Source organism: Lissotriton vulgaris, chromosome 9 (assembly GCF_964263255.1).
Source record: "Lissotriton vulgaris chromosome 9, aLisVul1.2, whole genome shotgun sequence".
Lineage (NCBI taxonomy): Eukaryota > Metazoa > Chordata > Amphibia > Caudata > Salamandridae > Lissotriton > Lissotriton vulgaris.
The window spans coordinates 587360475-587378940 of NC_141697.1; positions in this window are offsets into that span (position 1 = coordinate 587360475).

The window sequence follows — 18466 nt, forward strand, 5'->3', positions numbered from 1 at the left end:
GATGAGGGCAAGGCCTTTCCCTCATAGACCTTAATGGCAGGAGCCACAGGTCGACTATAGGAGAGGCGCTGGTGTTTCGCAATAGCCCCTGATACTCGTTTATGGTTGAGGAGCATCTTAGCTAGGTGCGAGGACCAGTTCATCCGACTATTAATCCTTACTCCTAGATAGTCGAAGGCTTCAACGTGTTCCGGGGGGAATCATTCAGTCTGATGTTATTTTTGAAATTTTTCGATGGTGCCAGGGCCATTAATTTTGTTTTGGATGTATTTATGATCAAACCATCACAAAACTGGGTAAAGCGGTCCAGTAGTTTTTGTAAGCCCATAGGGATTTTTGAAATCAAGAGGGTGTCATCCGCAAAGAGCAGTGTGGGGATTTTTTCCCCTGCCAGGGTTGGGGCGTCGGCCCCGTCCTCCCTCAAATGGTCCACCACCCCATTGACAAATAGGGAGAACAGGGTCGGGCCATAACACAACCCTGGCGGACCCCTCTGTTGACCGCTATCCTCTCAGTCAGTTGACTCTGGTTACCCCACCTCATTCTGGCGTAATTCCCCTCGTGGAGTCGTTTGATAAGATCCAAGATTGGGGCGGGAGTACCAAGATCAAGCATTGTCTGCCATAGCTTGGCACGAGGGACCAGATCGAAGGCCGTTCTTAAATCAATGAATGCCAAATAGAGCTGCCTTTTTTGATCGTAACAGACTTCCAATAAAGAGCAAGAAATCTGAAGACCTGGTACATCGTACCAACCCCCTGAACCCTGCCTGAAAATGTGACAAAATGCCCTCCTCGTCGACCCTTGACCTCAATCTTGTCAGTAGGACCCTGCCAACCACTTTCTGAGCTATGTCAATCAAGCTGATTGGTCTGTAGTTGGCAGGATCCTCCCGGTCCCCCTTCTTATAGATGGTCACCACCTCAGCACCCTTCCATGAATCAGGCACTGGGTGTCCACTCACGATGAGGGTAAAGATCCGAAGTAAAATATGTGCCCAAAGATTTTTATCATACAGCATTAGGTCACCCAGGAGACCATCAGGGCCTGCGGCTTTGCCCGGGGCAATTGTTGCGATTGCGATAGTACCTATCTTAGCCCAAACAGTTCCTCTTGGGTGTGGAGCTCAGGGAGGGAAGGCCCTATCACTTGCTCCATAGGTAGAATCCCTACCTCACTGGAATACAGGCCATAAAAATGCTCAAACCCTTGGCGTCCGGCTATGTGGTTTGCTGTCGGGTCTGCTCCTTTCCTGGTGCTAATGCTGATTAGCTCCCAGAATCTAATGGAGTCTTTCAGCTGGGCAGCAGATTTCAATTCTTGCCAGTGCATTTCCTCCCACAGACGTTTAGCTATATCAACTGTCTGGTAATAGATTTTTCTCGATACAACTATGCTGGGTTGGTCTTTTGCTATTAGGGCCTTTGTCAGTTCCTGCCTCCTTGTCCTACAAGCCTCGGAGTACCACAGGTTTGCAGCCTTTGGATGAGGGGCATTGCGGCCACCTTTTTCTTTGACCAGGAAAAACTCGCCTATCTTCCCCATGGCATCCTTATAAACTTTGGTAAGCTTTGACTCCTGCGGGGCCACTGGGGAGGGACTTGTTATGTCATCGAGTTCCGAGATGCTATGGTTTATGGCAATCCTAATACTTTCCAGGGTTGATTCCTACTTGGCTATATTTAATTTCATTTACCAGGTTCCTCACCTGACCTATCTTAGTTTGCCAGACTAATAACTTACTACAGTTGTCCCCGTATTTAAAATGCTCTAACTTACTAGCCTCCCATCTTTCCCTAACCCTGTCTTCGATAGTGGTAGTTAGTTTCTATTTCAAATCCAATAACTTTGACTGTTATCTTTTTCTGCCTCAGATTTAATGTGGCTATTTCGTCTTACGTTGTTCTTATAATGTTTTCTAAATTCATAACTTCCTTCCGAAAAGCTCTCCTCTTAGCTGCCGACAGGCTACCTATCTTTCTCCATAAATAAGCCTTGAACGAGACCCACACTAATCCTACTTGGGAAGAACCTAAATTAAACTGAAATAAATCTACTGTCTCCTCATTCAGCCCTTCCACCAAGTCTTGGTCTAGTAATAGAGTGAGGTCCATTGTCCAGCTGGTCTGTGTGTTCTTCTCTGATAGGGCTATGTCTAATAGAACAGTAGAGTGATCTGATAGATGTGCCCCTATATGTGTGATGTCTTGGACTAGCTCCTTTAATCCCATATCTATTAGAAAGTCATCTATCCTTGACTAATGCCGATATTTCCTATAGTACCCTCTTCTGGACCCCACTCCCTGTTTTCAGATGTCACTTAGCCCCATTTGGTTCATAATCCGCTTTTTCGGTGCCACAGTCTTTTGATTGACTATCGCTCTGCTTTTAGTTGCTTTATCTAAGGTGCTGTCTAAAACAGCATTTTGAAGTCACACTATGTTTTAAATAGATGATTATGACAGTAGGTGCAAAACAATGATCAATGTGTTTCAAACACTATATAACATCCTTTATGAGGTTCTCCTCAGGACACAGAACTGATATCCACTGTACAAAAATAAACACAGCATTACTTATTATTATCTATAACAAACTACAGAGGGTCTATACACAATCTCCAAATGCCTTCCGACTTGACGTAAAGGAAATACATTAATCTGCAACAGAAAATCTCAACATTACTAAAATCGCGACCTCACGGATAGAAGACTATTTGCAATGACCATTGTGTCATTGCTTGTGTTTCTATGTGTTATTATAAAGAAAATCATTGTTCCAAGTTTATGAGCATAATTAAACTACCGCTACAACACAATAGTTTTATGTGTGCACACGCATATTGAAACAGGCACAAATGCCAAGCGTTGCATCACCTCCAATTTCAAATCCAATAACTTTGACTGTAGGGGCTCTATCTATTCCTGCCTCAGATTTAATATGGCTATTTCTTATTCTGTTATTCTTATAATTTTTTCTAAATTCATAACTTTCTCCCGAAAAGCCCTCCTCTTAGCTGCTGACAGGCTACCTACCTTACCCCTTAAATAAGCCTTGTGTGAATTTCGCACTAATCCTACTGAGGCGGAACCTAGGTTAAACTGAATGAAATCAACAGTCTCCTCATTCATCCCTTCCACCAAGTCTTGGTCTAGTAATAGAGTGCGGTCCATTGTCCACCTGGTCTGAGTGTTCTTCTCTGATAGAGCAATATCTAATAGAACGTCAGAGTGATCTGATAGATGTGCCCCTCCCTATATGTTTGATGTCTTGGACAAGATTCTTTAATCCCATATCTATTCAAAAGGAATCTATCCGGGACTGATGCTGATATTTCTTATTATTGTACGTGTATCCTCATCTGGTTCCCGCTCTCTGTCTCCAGATGTCGCATAACCCCATTTGGTCCATAATCCACTTTATCTGTGGCTTCGTCTTTTGATTGACTATCGCTCTGTTTTTAGTTGATCTATCTAAAGTGCTATCTAAAACGGCATTAAAATCTCCGGCCATGATAATAGGATCAGGGAAACTTGGTAGCTCTGCTAACATTTCTTTTAGAGGCATGATTTCATCATTATTAAGACCATAATACCCTGCCAAGGTAAAACCTTGTCCACCTACCCTCAATTTCACTATAATCCATTTTCCTGAACTGTCCTATAATCATGATATTTAGCAAAATAGCTACCCTCTTTGTAACTGATGTATGTTTTGTGCACCCCAGTTGCAGCCTTAAATGCCTCCATGCACTCTTTCTTGGGTCAATATGTCTCTTGTAATATAATTAACAGGGTGGGGTTAGTCTTTAATGCACTGCAATATCCTTTCCCTCCTTCCTCTTACCCTCAACCCATTTGCATTTCATGATAGAATTTTAAATCGTATCCTCTGATCCTCAGCCATACCCCTTTATATTGAAATTAACGTCCGGCGAATCAGGATCTCCTGAGGTAAATATTTTTGTTTTTTTCCCTCCCTTGGAAAACCAGCCCCCTCTCACCATGGCCTCAGCCTTATGGGTGACCCCCCAGTGCGCCTGTCTCAAATAGAATATGTTTAATCGGAGGACTGTGCCTATAACCTTGATTTGCCCATTAAACCAACTCACACTGCCTTCTCCAAACTCTCTCTCTATAAAATCATCCACTTCACTTGCCACTCATCCACTTCACTTGCCACTCGGAAACTATGCATTTTATTGTTCAACATTACTTTCAAAACTGCTGGGAACTTTATCTGTACTGTTGCCCCCAATTTCTTAGGTGGGTCAAACCTCTTCCCCAATTCCCATTGCCTATTGGACGTGATGTGAGAGATATCTGACCTGATCTCGCATGAGACCCCATCCCATCTACCTTCACTACCTTCATTCTCAGAGCTCTTGATAGTATTTTTCTTTCAGTGTGTAAGAAAATGTATCAGAATCTTCCTCGACTTGCTTCTGTTTGGGTTTGGCCTAAAAGAATCCCTGTGGACTCTCTAAACATCTCTGAAAATGTCTTGGTCGGATTCTTCTATTTGTAGCCCATTTTTAATCAGTTTTACTACGAAAGATTTCTGATCTTCCCGTTCCGCTCCTTCTGGCACATTCAAGATCCGTAAGTTATTCCTTCTCTGATTATTTTCCATTCTCTCGCACAATCCTGATGTCCCTGTTCTCTCATTCTTAGGACTTTGATATCCTCTTTGTTAATTTGCACCATACTCCTGAGCTCCTCTACAGTTTCCTCTAAAATCGTGGTTCTACTTGCAAGATCAATTATCTTTTTTTCTAGGCTCTCACAAGCCTTCCTACTCTCCCTCTGATTGCCTTCAGAGATCTCGAACCAGCTAAGTTCGAGATCTCTAAGAAGAGAGCTGTAATTAGTTCCCTTACTGACGGTCCCTCAATGCTCCTACTCGTGCTGACCTCCCTCCTACCCTGCACTTCGGTCTCTATCACCCCGGGCACAGAACTAAGAGGCTGGCGGGGCATCGGAGCAGCTTCTACTTTTGAACCACTCTGAGGGGTCTCACCAAACTCTAGCCTTACTGGCTGCTGCTTATTTGAACCTGCTTCTAAAACAGACAGATCATCCACTGCCAAAGCATGAAAACTATTAGGGCTGCAGTAGTTTTCCCAACCAACTGCCACCTTCTCTCCTGGGCGTTTCAGCTGCCCTTCTTCCCTCCTCTGTTCTTCCTTGCCCGACATCCTTACTTCACTTAAGACCAAAGTGTTCGGAAGTACTTTGAAGAAGGTTCTAAGGGAGGGTGTAACCTTGATCCTCTGATGCCCTTTGCTCTGACTCCTTTCTACCCTTTTCACACTGTGCTTCTTGGTTGTATTTCTCACTATAGGGCATATATTATCTACTCTCCCATCCCCCACTCCTCCCTCTGGCGACTTCTCCCCTTCCGATCCCTGATCAAACAGGTCTTTCCCCCTATTTTCACTCCTCAACGAATATCTGCAGAAGCCTTTTTTCCCCCGAAAGTCCTCCCCTCCACTCTCACCAACTCAACCCGACTAACCACACTTTTCTTCCTGTTCCTCTTGACCTCAGTGCTTCCTCAAGCTGGTCTTTGCAGTCTGCCAGCCTCCACTTACACCGAGCCTATGATTCCTGATCCTGTTGCTGTGCAGACAGCACCCCCAGGCCAACCTCCACCTCTGCTTGCCTACCAATGCAATCTCTGCCTCCTCTCCCCCAGAAATGAATTCTGGATGCTGCCCGCTGCCCCCTCCTAATCCCCATCGTGGCTCTCGACCAGCGCTGATCCCCTTCTCCTGCAACCACTGTGGCTGCTCCACTTCGTCCGAATCGCCTCGCAGATTCCTCCCTGATGCGGTGGGAGCTGCGCTCACCAGCAGAACAGGTTTGTGTATTTGACAAGGTTAATTAACACTCACTTCGCCGCCGCTTCCAATGGCACCAATAGCGATTGCAGTTTCAAGTAGCATTGATGGTTATTCTGCTCTACTCTCTTCCCTGGCATTTCTGGCGTTTTCAATGACGCAGATAGTAAAGCCAGTGTGACCGGGGATTTGTGCCCATTCAGGTCCGTGAAGTATTCAGGAGAGGTTTGAAAAAGTTTCCTCTAGCATTCCAATTGGCTATGTGTTCTTACAATTATTTGCACTATTCTAGCTCCATATGGCTCCCCCCTGAAGCTTCCCAAAGCTGGAACACTAGGAGAGACTCCAGCGACTTGCGTCTAGCCGGACCCCATGTTCCCCTCTGCCGGTCGCTGTACTCCTTTAGTATAGAAATGTTATCCTACTGCACATAGTGTCTCTGTACCAGCTTCTGAATTGACCGATAACATGATTTTGAGGTCAAATCATATGAGAATGACTCATAGTGTGGTGTGTATGGCACACATGCCCAACCAATTTTGCTCTAAATTCATCAGCTATTTCCTGTGGTCAGACCAGCATAAGGTCTGCAAACTTTACTTGCCAAGGGCCCATGAGGAATCAATATTTTTGCCTTTCCTGGGTGTATTATGAAATGTAACGCCAAACCTCTCCTAAGCCATCAGCAGTACTCAGTGCTGAAGACATTGAGGGGACATATGCCGAAGGAGAGTAGAGTGGTTCACCTGGTGTCCTGGTAGGCCAAAGCCAGCAGAGTCCAGAATACTTGTCCTCAGCAGACTCTGACTTCAAAAAACAACTATCTTCATCGGCCCCAGTGAAACCCAGATACAGGACACAGACTGGACCACACAATCCACAAAATCCGAGGATCTTTCCTCCAGGTTCTCAACTCAACAGAAGTTTTGACTCCAGAACAAGCACAGGATTTGAGAGAACTTAGTTTCAAGCCCCAAGCCAACGAGGCCTCAACAGTGAGCACCCACCACTTTCCACAAACCCACTTGGACTCAAAGCCCATCATGGAGTCAGCTCCAGAAAGTCCTTGAGATTCGATGTCTAGAGACACCGTTTCAGCACCAAGACTCAGATGCTCCCACCTCAGCACCGAAGTCTATTGCAAAACAGGCATTGACACCAACTTCGATGCAGAGCGGGCCTATGCCATCGTTAGAACTGGTAGACGTCAAAGTAAGATCTGTATTCATGCTGTATACTTGCACATCCCCACCCTAGCAGGAGACAGAGTCATCGTGGAAACTCACATTTGAAGCGGTCCTATCCAAGACATTTAGATAGCTCCCTATATAGACCTGGAGACACCAGTAGTCCACCATCAGTGCAGTCACCAGCACACTCTCCTTCTCAAGCACATTCTATGCACACCAACTCTGACACCGATCATGGGCGGGCAGGGTGACTGACGCTGAAATATGGGGATTACAGTTCGATTCCCGGTGCCGGTGGCAGATTAGCCCAGCACCATGTGACTCTGGGCATTAGCTTGCTTAATCTTCCTGATGGCCCCGAGTATGGAGACCCTTACGGGTGATTGTTTGCGCTTTACAAATGTGGATTATTATTATAGATCTATATATGAAACGGTTGTATGATAGAACCATGAGTGGCTAAACCACGTGTGCCTCTACCACACAACCTAAACAACAAATGTGTCTTAACCACGCATTCCTATACTACGCATGCTTTTACCACATAATTTAGTTGTAAAGGCATGAATAGTAAAGGGGTATGCGTGGCTAAGGTCGTGACCCCTCCTCCCCCTGCCCTAAGCTACAGACCCTCCCACCTGCCCCCCTCCCCGCCCTGAGGTCCAAAGACCCTTCCCAACCCCCACGCTGTCCCTAACCATTAAACACTTCCTTGACTCCCTCCCACCACCTTGCAATGTCCCTACAACTACTCCAACCTCTTCCACTGCCCATAGGCAAACCCCTATTTTAAAAGACTGCCCGACCCCACCCCCAACAGCCATAAAAACTACCCTGCCGTCCCCTAAGCCCTAAAAACTACCCAACTACCCATTCCCTTCCCCTGCCCTGAGGCCTGAAACCCTGTCCTTAACCTAACCCAGTCCAGCCCTGACCCAGGCCTAATAGTGAGCCTGCCTTCCCCTATGCCCTAAAAAGTACCCCGACTACCCATTCCCCTCCCATGCCCTGAGGCCTAATACACTAACCCCTGATAAAAAAATTACCTCGACCCCCCAGATTAAAAACGACCCCAACCCCCCAGCCCTGAAAACTAACCCTGACCCCCAGCCCTCAAAACTACCCCACCCCCAGCCCTGAAAAATAGCCCCAAACCCCCAGCCCTGAAAACTTCCTCCGAACCCCCAGGCCCTGAAAACTTCCCCGACCCCAGCCATGAAACCTAGCCCCAACACCCACCCCAGCCCTGAAAATTACCCCGACCCACCCCCAGCCCACAAAACTACCCCCGACCCACCTCCAGCCCACAAAACTACCCAAACCCACCCCGGCCCACAAAACAACCCCAACCCACCCCCAGCCCACTAAACAACCCAGACCCAGCTCACAAATCAATCCCCAACCCCCAGCCCACAACACTACCTGAGCCCCCAGCCCACTAAACTACCCCGACCAACCTCCCAGCCAACAACACAAAACACAACCTCCGACCCACCCCCAGCCAAGAAAACAAACCCTGAACCACCCCAGCCCATAAAACTACCCGACCCCGCAGCCTACTAAACTACATCAAAACAACCCCCAACCAAACCCCCAGCTCAGAACTACACCCTGCCCCACCTACCTCACCGCTTCTTGCGAGGTCTTCATGCTTCCATCGGCAGCAGGCAGCAACTAGACCGCTCATTGCCTTATCCATGGTTTGGGCATATACGTGGTTAAGGCATGCTTTATAGAGTTTGCTGAGTCGGAACACTCTTGGTTTAGACCGCGGTGTTCCGACTGTTTCCCATTTGAAACATCTATCCGAACAGATGATGGGTATGACCCCTGGCACAACTGTAGTGTGGAACCTAAGGAAGACTTTTCTCATTGCCAGTAAAACATTATCACAAGGTTCAATTACATGTGCTAGAAGAGGAATATAACTTTATAATTGAAAGTTCTAAGACAGGAAGGTTAGTGCGGTTGCAACCCTTGCTAAAGGGCATGGCTATGTGTAAAGGTGAATACTCTAAAAACCCAGTAAAATAACATTCAGTGTCATGTACCACTGTATTCCATGGAGGTTCGTGCAGTGAGAAAGAGGGCCTTCACCCAAAACATTGGAGGTGCCTCACCATCAGACCAGGAAAGCACCAAGATTGGTCAGCAAGATTGATGCAGCTGGCAAAAGAGGAGATTTAGAACCAATTACTCAGCGATGCAAGTCCAGCTCAGTGAGCCAGCTATCAAGATACATCAGGTATTATTGGGGGTGGAGGAATTAGTCAAACACCTGATAAGACCTACTTAAAGAGAGGCAAGGTGTTGGTGCAGGAGGGGAAATCATATCCAGTGCCCACATCTCATGTGCTCTGGTTGTAGCTGATTCTGTATAACGAGAGACCGATGCAAGCGTTGTGCTCTGAAGGTATGCTTGGCATAGGATCTCAAGCTTCTATCCGCAAGTTCAACAGCACCTACTGACCACCCCTTTCAACAGCTGATATTTGCTCAGACCTCAGATGGACTCAGTGCTTGAAAATATCAAAAAGCCATTGACATAGCAACCGCCATCTGTGCTCTCTAAACCCAAAGAAGCAGGTCTGGTTTCGGTGCCCACGGGCGGGAGGAGAAGCAAAGGCTGCAGCCACAATTCAGCTCCCTGTCTTTCAGAAGCAGCAGTCCATTCAGGAAGGGGAATCTTCCAAAGCATTTCCGGAAGAAGATATTGAAGCTACAGCTGTGGCAAAGGTGGAGGAGCCGAAGGAAAAAAACTGATGTACTTCAAACCAATGACAACCAGCATACCCCATCATACAACACCTATCAGAAGAAGGATGAGGATATACCGTCCACAGTGGGAGGCAATAACCTCAGAAGAGTGGTTCCTATTCATTGTTCACCAATGATACTGCTTTGAAATCCATATTACACCACCCAAAATACCACTTTGTCATAAAACCATCACCCAAGAAGATGAAAGGAGGAGCTACAAGAGGAAGTGCAGACACTGCTCCAAAAGTTTCACCACACAAAACAGGAAAAGGAGAATACTCACTATACTTAATAAGCCCCAAAAAGGATGGCACGATTAGGCCAATTCCCGACCTTAAGCTTTTAAACCTCTACATTGTGTCAGAGCACTTCAAGACATCAATGCTGCAAGACATCATTCTGCTGCTCTGCTTTGGGAAGTGCATGTCTTACCCCAATTTGAAGGATTTTTATTTCTACTTCCATCTGCACACCACCAATACCTCAGATTTATGGTAAGTGGATATCACTGTCAATTAAAAAAATTACTCTTTGAGTCACCAAAGTCTCGCTGGTATTTACAAAATGTCTTGTGGAGGTTGCAGCACATCTATGTTGCAAAACCATTCATGTTTTCCATACTTATATTACGGGATTGTAAATAGCAACAGCAGACAACAGCAAAACTTGTCCACACTCATGAGGTACGGTCACTCCTCCACACATTAGGTTTTATGGTAAATTCTATAAAGTCACATCTCTCCTCCCAACAGATGCAAACCTTACTGGAATCTATACTTAACATACTGACAGCAGTGTGAGAGTGATATGATTGCGCAGGCTGCTTTCCCTTTTCCAGACGTTGCAACCTTTGATAGTTAAAATGGTTAAAACAAAACTGCTCGGAATGATGGGCCCGATTCACAGAACTAACAAGACAAAATCCTAAACTTACTACTTTTGGTATTCACAGACGTTAAGATTTTGTCTTAAGTTTGTCTTAAGACAGACTTAAGTTAGGATTTTGTCTTAAGTCTGTCTTAAGTCTGTCTTAAGACAAACTTAAGACAAAATCCTAACTTCTGTGAATACCAAAGGAAGTAAGTTTAGGATTGTGTCTTAAGTTAGTTCTGTGAATCGGGCCCACTGACCTTAAGCATTGCAGTAGTTCCCAATACTTGTTTACACATGTAACAACTACAGGTGTGTCTTGCCAGGCAGTAGTCAGATGCGTGGAATTATTAGAACCCAGACTTCATCATCAAACTAAAAAGGTTGAGCAACACCAATTCGATACTGGACAGGTTGCTTCTCGACCTCGACCCTCAGCTGCAAGTGTCAGTTACCACTTACACCACTCTCACAGGGCGAAGGGATGTCTAGACCACTCCGTAATGCAAGTAAATTGGCCCCCATCGCAGCAAAACAATCCATGCTGTGGCTACAAAATTGCCTAATCCCAGTGTGTGACACTACTTTTAGTTGATGCCAGTGCAAATGGCACTAACCATTTTCTACACATTCGCAACAAAACCATCCTCATCTGCACATACGAAATCCAAAAACATGGGGGGTGGGGCACATACACAACCTAGTTGTCAACCTTAGCACAGGAAATATGGCATTGTACCAGTTGATCGGAGTTTTTCTCCTTGCGGAGCATCTGCTTGGAGTGGACAACAGTTTCATGCACCTGCTCTTCAAGATACCTCAACAGACACAAAATGGTAGATGAACCCCATATACTTTAGCAGCGCTTTCAGCTATGCGGGAAAACCAAAGACGATCTCTTCGCCACTTCAAAGAACGCAAAATGCCCAAACATCACCCCAGGTACCACATCCACAATCCATGGGAAACGCTTTAAGGATGAACTGGTCAGGGGGGTTTGCCTATCCTTTTCCTCCACTTCCCTTGAGTCTGTATATAGTGAGGTAAACAAAACAGGCCCATATGCTGCTCATCATGATTGCTCTCACTTGGACAAAGCATCGATAGAACACCATTCTTCTAAAAACATCAGTTAATCCACATGAGAGGTTTCCACTGCACACAGCATCATGGTCAGCTATGTCACCTAAATGTCAAGGCATGGAATCTTGCAGTTTGGAAACTGCGGTCTTAGAGTTTAGATATCTCCAACTTCTAGAAACGTAACAAGAGCTTGTAGGCCCAGTACACAATTTGCTGTGCCACCAGGTGGAAAATATGTATCCAGTATCGTCTTGGCCAAAAGAAGCATCTTTTACCAGCTTCGGTATAAGTGATCATCTTCAAAAAACAGGCATAGTGTACATTTCTATTATGGGCCATATAATAGCTGTAGGAGCATACATACAAAACAGACATCAATTATTTGTTTAATTATTTCAACTGTTGTTAAATTGTTCATGGAGAGACTTAAAATATGTATCCCACCAAGAACACCACCAATTCCTTCATGGGTCCTTAATATGGGTCTCATCCGCCTCATGGGTCCCCCATTCAAGGTACTATACTCTTACCCACTCCAGTTTCTTTCATAGAAGGTATCCTTCCTCTTTGCAGTCCATTCCATGTTTATAGTTAGTGAACTGTAAGCTATGATGGTGGAAAAACCTTTGACTTTTTTTTTTTAATTTTCCACAAACTTTATTGTCACCAAGTCAGCGGAACACAGCTTCAGGCCTACAACCCGGGGGCCGGCCGCAGTAATAATCAGGAGCAAAAGTTAATGACTTGCAATTGGTACACAGCCTTATAGCCGACAACCCGGGGGTCCGGCGGCATTACAGTATGCATATATGGGGTGACTCTTAGCAGACCCACCAGGCAAGCGACCGTTCTAACTAATGCAAGGCAAAAAAAAAAAATATCTCACCTTCCGACAGCCCCATCCCGGCACTGACAGAAGCAATAGCTGTCATGGGCTGCGCTCTGAAACATAATCAAGCTTTGGACTCAAAGACAATAGGAAGAAAGAAAGAACTCCCCCCTCCCCTCCCCTCCCGCCTCCCACCCTACCTTAACTGCCCTGACCATTCCTGTAAGTCATGTAGCCTCTACCCAACGCTCGATCCTCCGTATCTACCCTCATGGGTCTGCACTGCCAAAGTTCGGTCACATACGCTGGACATACCAATTAGAAGAAGAAGTGCGCCACTCCCCCAGCTCCAGCATTCTCCGCCCCTGACCCAGTTTTCAGAAATGTGCTTAACCCCCTCCCTGTCGTGGTGCAGGCTCCGAAGCTCTCAGTGTGCAATCTCCCACCTTCCCTTGCTCTCCCGCCACATTCAGCGTGGTCAAGTGTGTCCGATATAACCCCCAGAAATTCTTACGATGTGAAGTCAGTGGAAGCAGCTCGCTGTAGTGTTCTGTTTGCGTGCAGCAATAGATCATATCGTGTGCCCATCTCTTAGTGGCGGGTCGGGCCCCTCATCCATCGGAACGCTACCACTCGCCTGGCCATCAACATGCCCATGTCAGCTAGCCTACGCAGCGCCACCAGAAGTGGTTTTGAGTACCCCAAGAGGGCCAGCGCAGGATCTGGGCCGATATCCAGCTTCAGAATTTCACTCATCTCCTTAAAAATTTCGTCCCAGTATTTCTGGACCACCGGGCACCACCACGCCAGGAGCCTAAAATCCGCAGTTTGTCTCAAGCCATACTTGTGTAGTCGCTCCGGGGTGTAGTATACTCTCTGCAGAAACTTAAAGTGTATAAGCCTGTGCCTCCCATTCAAAGAAATCTTCTTAGTGTTCCCACAGCAGTACCGCGGCATGGCGTCATCTATAGTAATTTGAAGGTCGCGCCGCCACTCAATCCTGGCTTTCATAAGGTCCTGTTCTCTATACAGGATTGCCTTCCTGTACAGTGTTGTGATCAGTTTACGGGGCTCTGCCACCTTTATAGTGTGTGTAAGCTCCGGGACTTCCGGCGGTTCCTCGAGCTCCGGGCCTAGGAGGCTCAGCAGGGCTCCCCGTACTCTATGGAAGTGGAAGTGCGTCAGCAAGGAGACCGCACCATTACCGGCAGTTATCTGTTCCCAAGACTTCGCCCGGCCCTCCAAAAACAAGTCGCCCATCTTAGCTATTCCCAGCAAGCGTAGCGCCCTAGTCACACCCTTGTCTTGCAATGGAGGGAGCCATAGCCCCTATTCCGGTAACATATCTGGGGAATACAGAATTTCGCAATTCCGGGCCCAAGTCAGAGAGTGCCATGCGTGATTCGTGGCAGTCAGGGAATCCAGGACACCGGTCCTACGATCGGCCGGAAGGCACACCGTGGCCGGAAGGGAGAGGGGAGCCGCAAACAGGCGCTCCAGCTGAACATGCGGGACATTCGCTTCACCATGTAGCCAAGTGTGCAGGTGGGAGGCCTGCGCCACCCTGTATTATAGTTCCAGATCCGGCGCATTCAGACCGCCCATCTCATACGGAAGGGTCAATGTGCTCCATTTCACCCTGGGCTGCTTACCACCCCACGCCAGCCTGATCATAAGTTGTGTGATTGTCCTAAAAAAACTCTTGGACAGGACCACCGGAAGGGCGCTAAATAGAAATAAGAACCTCTGCAATACCACCATTTTCATGATGGCTATGCGGCCCAGGAGAGAGAGCGGCAGCTCACACCACTTTGCCACATTGTCCTCTAGTCGACTATAGGCCACTCCATAGTTTTCACATATTAAGATCTCCGGGTCCGTGTGCAGTTGAATCCCCAAATAACGTACCGAGTCCTGGGACCACTGTAGTGGGTACTCCGCTTCAAATCGCCTGGTAGCTGGGGTTAAAGGAAGGGCCACCGATTTCGACCAGTTGACCCTGAGGCCCGAGAGAGCGCTGAAGCGTACTACTTCCCGCAGCACCGAGGACAGATTATTCTCCGGGTCTCGGACATAAAGCAGAGTGTCGTCTGCGTATGTAGAGACTATTATCTTATGGGTTGGGAAACTAACACCCTCATGCCAATGGGATTCGCGCAGTGCGCAGGCTAGCGGCTCCGCCACCAGAGCATGGAGCAGTGGCGACAGAGGGCAGCCCTGTCTGGTCCCCCTGCTAATGGGAAAAGGAACCGTCACCAGGTCTCCCACTCGCAGTCTCGCCATTGGTTTGTGATACAAGGCTCCAATCATTTGAATGAAGGGTTCTCCCAATCCCATGCGTCGCATCACTTTAATCATAAAGGGCCACTCAACCGAGTCGAAAGCCTTCTCCATGTCAAGGAACACGGCTATGGCCTTTGCATCTTGCTTCACGTGCTGGACCACTCCAAGCACCGTCCTAATATTGTACGTGAGGTTCCTACTGGGGATAAATCCCGCCTGTTCGGGGGCAACCAACTCAGGCGCAAGGATACAAGGCGTGTAGCTAATACCTTGGCATATATTTTGGCATCTACATTCATGAGCGACAGCGACCTATACGACCCGCAATCGTCTGGAGTTTTATTAGGCTTGGGTATGGTCACCAGCAGCGCCTCTCTCATCGACGGTGGCCTGCTGCCCTCCAAGCATATGTTGTTGAATAGGGCAGAAAGGTGCGGGATCAGTTTGTCTTGAAACGCTTTATAGAAGCTCACCGTAAGCCCATCGGAGCCTGGAGCGCTACCAGAGCGCATGCTCGCCAGGGCCTCCGCTATCTCATCCTTGCCGATGGGCAGCATGAGAAATTCCCGCTGCGCATTAGAGAGCATAGGCAGAGCTATGTGTCCCAAATAATCGGAAATGTCATCGTCCACTTGCCCGCCTTTCGCCGAGTACAGATCAGAGTAATAGGACCAAAATCGATCAGTGATTTCAGCGTCTTCAGTGATCAACTCGCCCCCCGCTGTCTTCAATTCCGTTATCTGTGTCTTCCCTCTAGTGCCCTTCAAAAGTCTGGCTAACAGGGAACTAGGTCGCTCCCCCTCGCCATACGTCCTGGCCACCGCGTATTTCCCCATGTGTTTGACCTCCCTGTCTGCTTCCTCGTGGTATTCAGTAAGCAGGGTTTTAATCTCTTCTATGGCCTCAGAGGTTGAGCGAACCCTCTGTCTTTGCTCAAGGTCAGACAGCTGCTTCACCAGGAGCAACAGGCGACCGCGGATGGACTTGAGGACACTGGAATGTTTGGACATAGCCATTCCCCTGATATAAACTTTAAACGTCTCCCACAGTGTTTGGTAGCTATCTACCGATCCCACATTGGCGTCAAAAAAGACGCCTATGTCCTCCGCGAGGTCCCCTCTGAACTTCTCATCAAGCAGTGAATAGGGAGGGAAGCGCCCGTGAAGAACCTTTGACTTATGTGCGCAAACATTTGGTCATTCCCAAAACGGATCTCTGCTGTCTGCCAAATGTCAACTCCCTCTTCCACATCAACCAAACTATTATTTTTCCAACATTTTTTCCACGACCCCAATCATATGTAGAAAGATCCCTAGGTCATAGGAAATATCCCACCTGCAGACATCTATAAAGCGCAACTTGATCTACACCATACACGCAGAGACGGTTTGAGGCAAGGCAAATTGGGCTCTAGCCCAGGGCCCCAGCCTTTCAAGGGGCCCCCTGAGAGATCTGGCCCTGTTCTCCTCACAGTCCTGCCCTGATGACCTTGAATGATTTTTAAACAGATTTTGTTTTAAATACCATTTTTCATTTAATGTATTTTAAATATGGCAATGTGTGGGAGTTTGCCACAGACATGTTGTAGCAAAATGTTGTGTTTCTTTTTCTGTACCATACAACATCCATAAAAAAGTCACCTTTAGATAAAAACAGGCCCTCGCATATTAGAAATGGAAGCGGGTCACAGAGATCACTTGCAATAATATTAGTGGGCTGCTGCTATATTACAATATTGAAAAGACAAATCTTTATCTTTGATTTTAGATGGAAACACATTTAGAATTTGGACGAGTGTGCCTCTGCGTTGTGAGTAAGCTGGCCAACATGGGCATGAAAAAGCTGAAATTGGATCATAAATTCAGAGCTGTTCAGAACAGGGGCCCCACAAAAATGTTTGGTCCAAGGCCCCCAAAATCCTTAAGATGTCCTGCACACATGTTCACTAATCTCTACTAGGTCGATTATCATGCCCGCTAGGAAGCTCATGTCAGACAAACAGTCCTTAAAACATTGTTCCAAACATCTTCTACATCTTCCTGCAGACCACCACTTTAAGGAGAAGGGTGCACTGCTTTTCAGTATAAGCAGAGCATGTGATCTATAGCAGCATTTCCTGCAAGTGGATAACTATACTTACCTGTAATAATCGGTTTGCAGTTTGCCGCTCTGTAGATACACTTGCTCCCTTCTGCCTTACTGGATACAACTAATAAAACTTAAATCAACAGAATACCAATGCACCAGTGTGCATATACTGCCCTGCTTTGCAACATTCCACATTCCTTCTCTCACATCTTGGTGATTAATACAATCCAAAGTAGAGTCTTTGTCTTGGTACATTTTGGGGTTTGGGGAGGAATCATGGGTCACCTTGAAACGGAAACCCCTACTGCAAAGAAAAACAACTTTCAGCATCTGCGCTCAATACTAGATGGCAAGAGTGCACAAAGCATGTAAATCTACAGCAGTACAAGCTGCAAATCCATTGCTACAGATTAGTAATGTTCTTCTTACTCTGGCCTAATTTTGATCTATTAATTCACTCTAGAACAATGAAGCCTTGTCTCTAAGATAGTCTTTTTTAGACTTTCCAATCTACTATAAGGGCAATGATGATTGTATTACATTCTCTTTTTCTGGTCATTTATTCTGTAGTGCTCTAACTGATTTACTTTCATCCTGCAAATCTTTATCCGTGGTGTATACTTCTTTGTTTTCTCCATTTTCAAAAGTAAAGTGTGTGTGTGGGGGGAGGGGGGGGGGGTTCTCTAGTGCATTTATTGCTGCCGTATTGTAGTTGAATGGTAGTTGGTTTACAACCTTAGTGCAAATATTTGAGGAGAGGACTGATTTAGAAGTGGGGATAATCAGCCAGATTCATGAAGGAAAAATCGTCTCGCAAAGGGCCAGATTCTGCGAATCTGGCCCTTTGTGAGCGCTTTTATTGCATTTGGGATTCATCATCCCAAATGCAATATTCGCAAAATCTGAAATCGCTAAATTGCGAAGAATTGCATTTAAGGAATCTCTACTTGAGATTCCTTAAATGCAATTCATGAACCATTTTAGAATTGCAAATTCGCAATTTTTGGCCGCTATTTACCGCGAAGTCTGACTTGGTGGTAAATAGCGAAAACTTCAAAAAATGCTCTTTAGTGCATTTTTCTAAGTTGGATGTTACACACACACATGTCCTTTGGACATGTGTGTGTGCAACACCAGTGTAAATCACCATTTCAGGGGTGCTACAGGGTGTCCTTTGGACACCCTGGCACCCTTGAAATCGCTTCCTTATTTGCGATTCGCTAATTGCAAATCGCAAATAAGGATTGACTCCCTATTCATTCCTATGGGCCTTTGGCCCATAGGAATGAATGGGGAGTCATTCCTTATTTGTGATTAGCAATTAGCGAATCGCAAATAAGGAAGATGTAGAAATCGCTATAAATTTTGCGATTTCTACATGAATCCCGTTTTACGAGTCTTTAATAGCGATTCCTTAATAATCGCTATTAAGGACTCGCAAAACATGACAATGATGAGCCTGGGGGTTATTCCCCTAACATTGTGACGTAAATGTAATTTTGCGTTCTGTTAGTTGTCCCT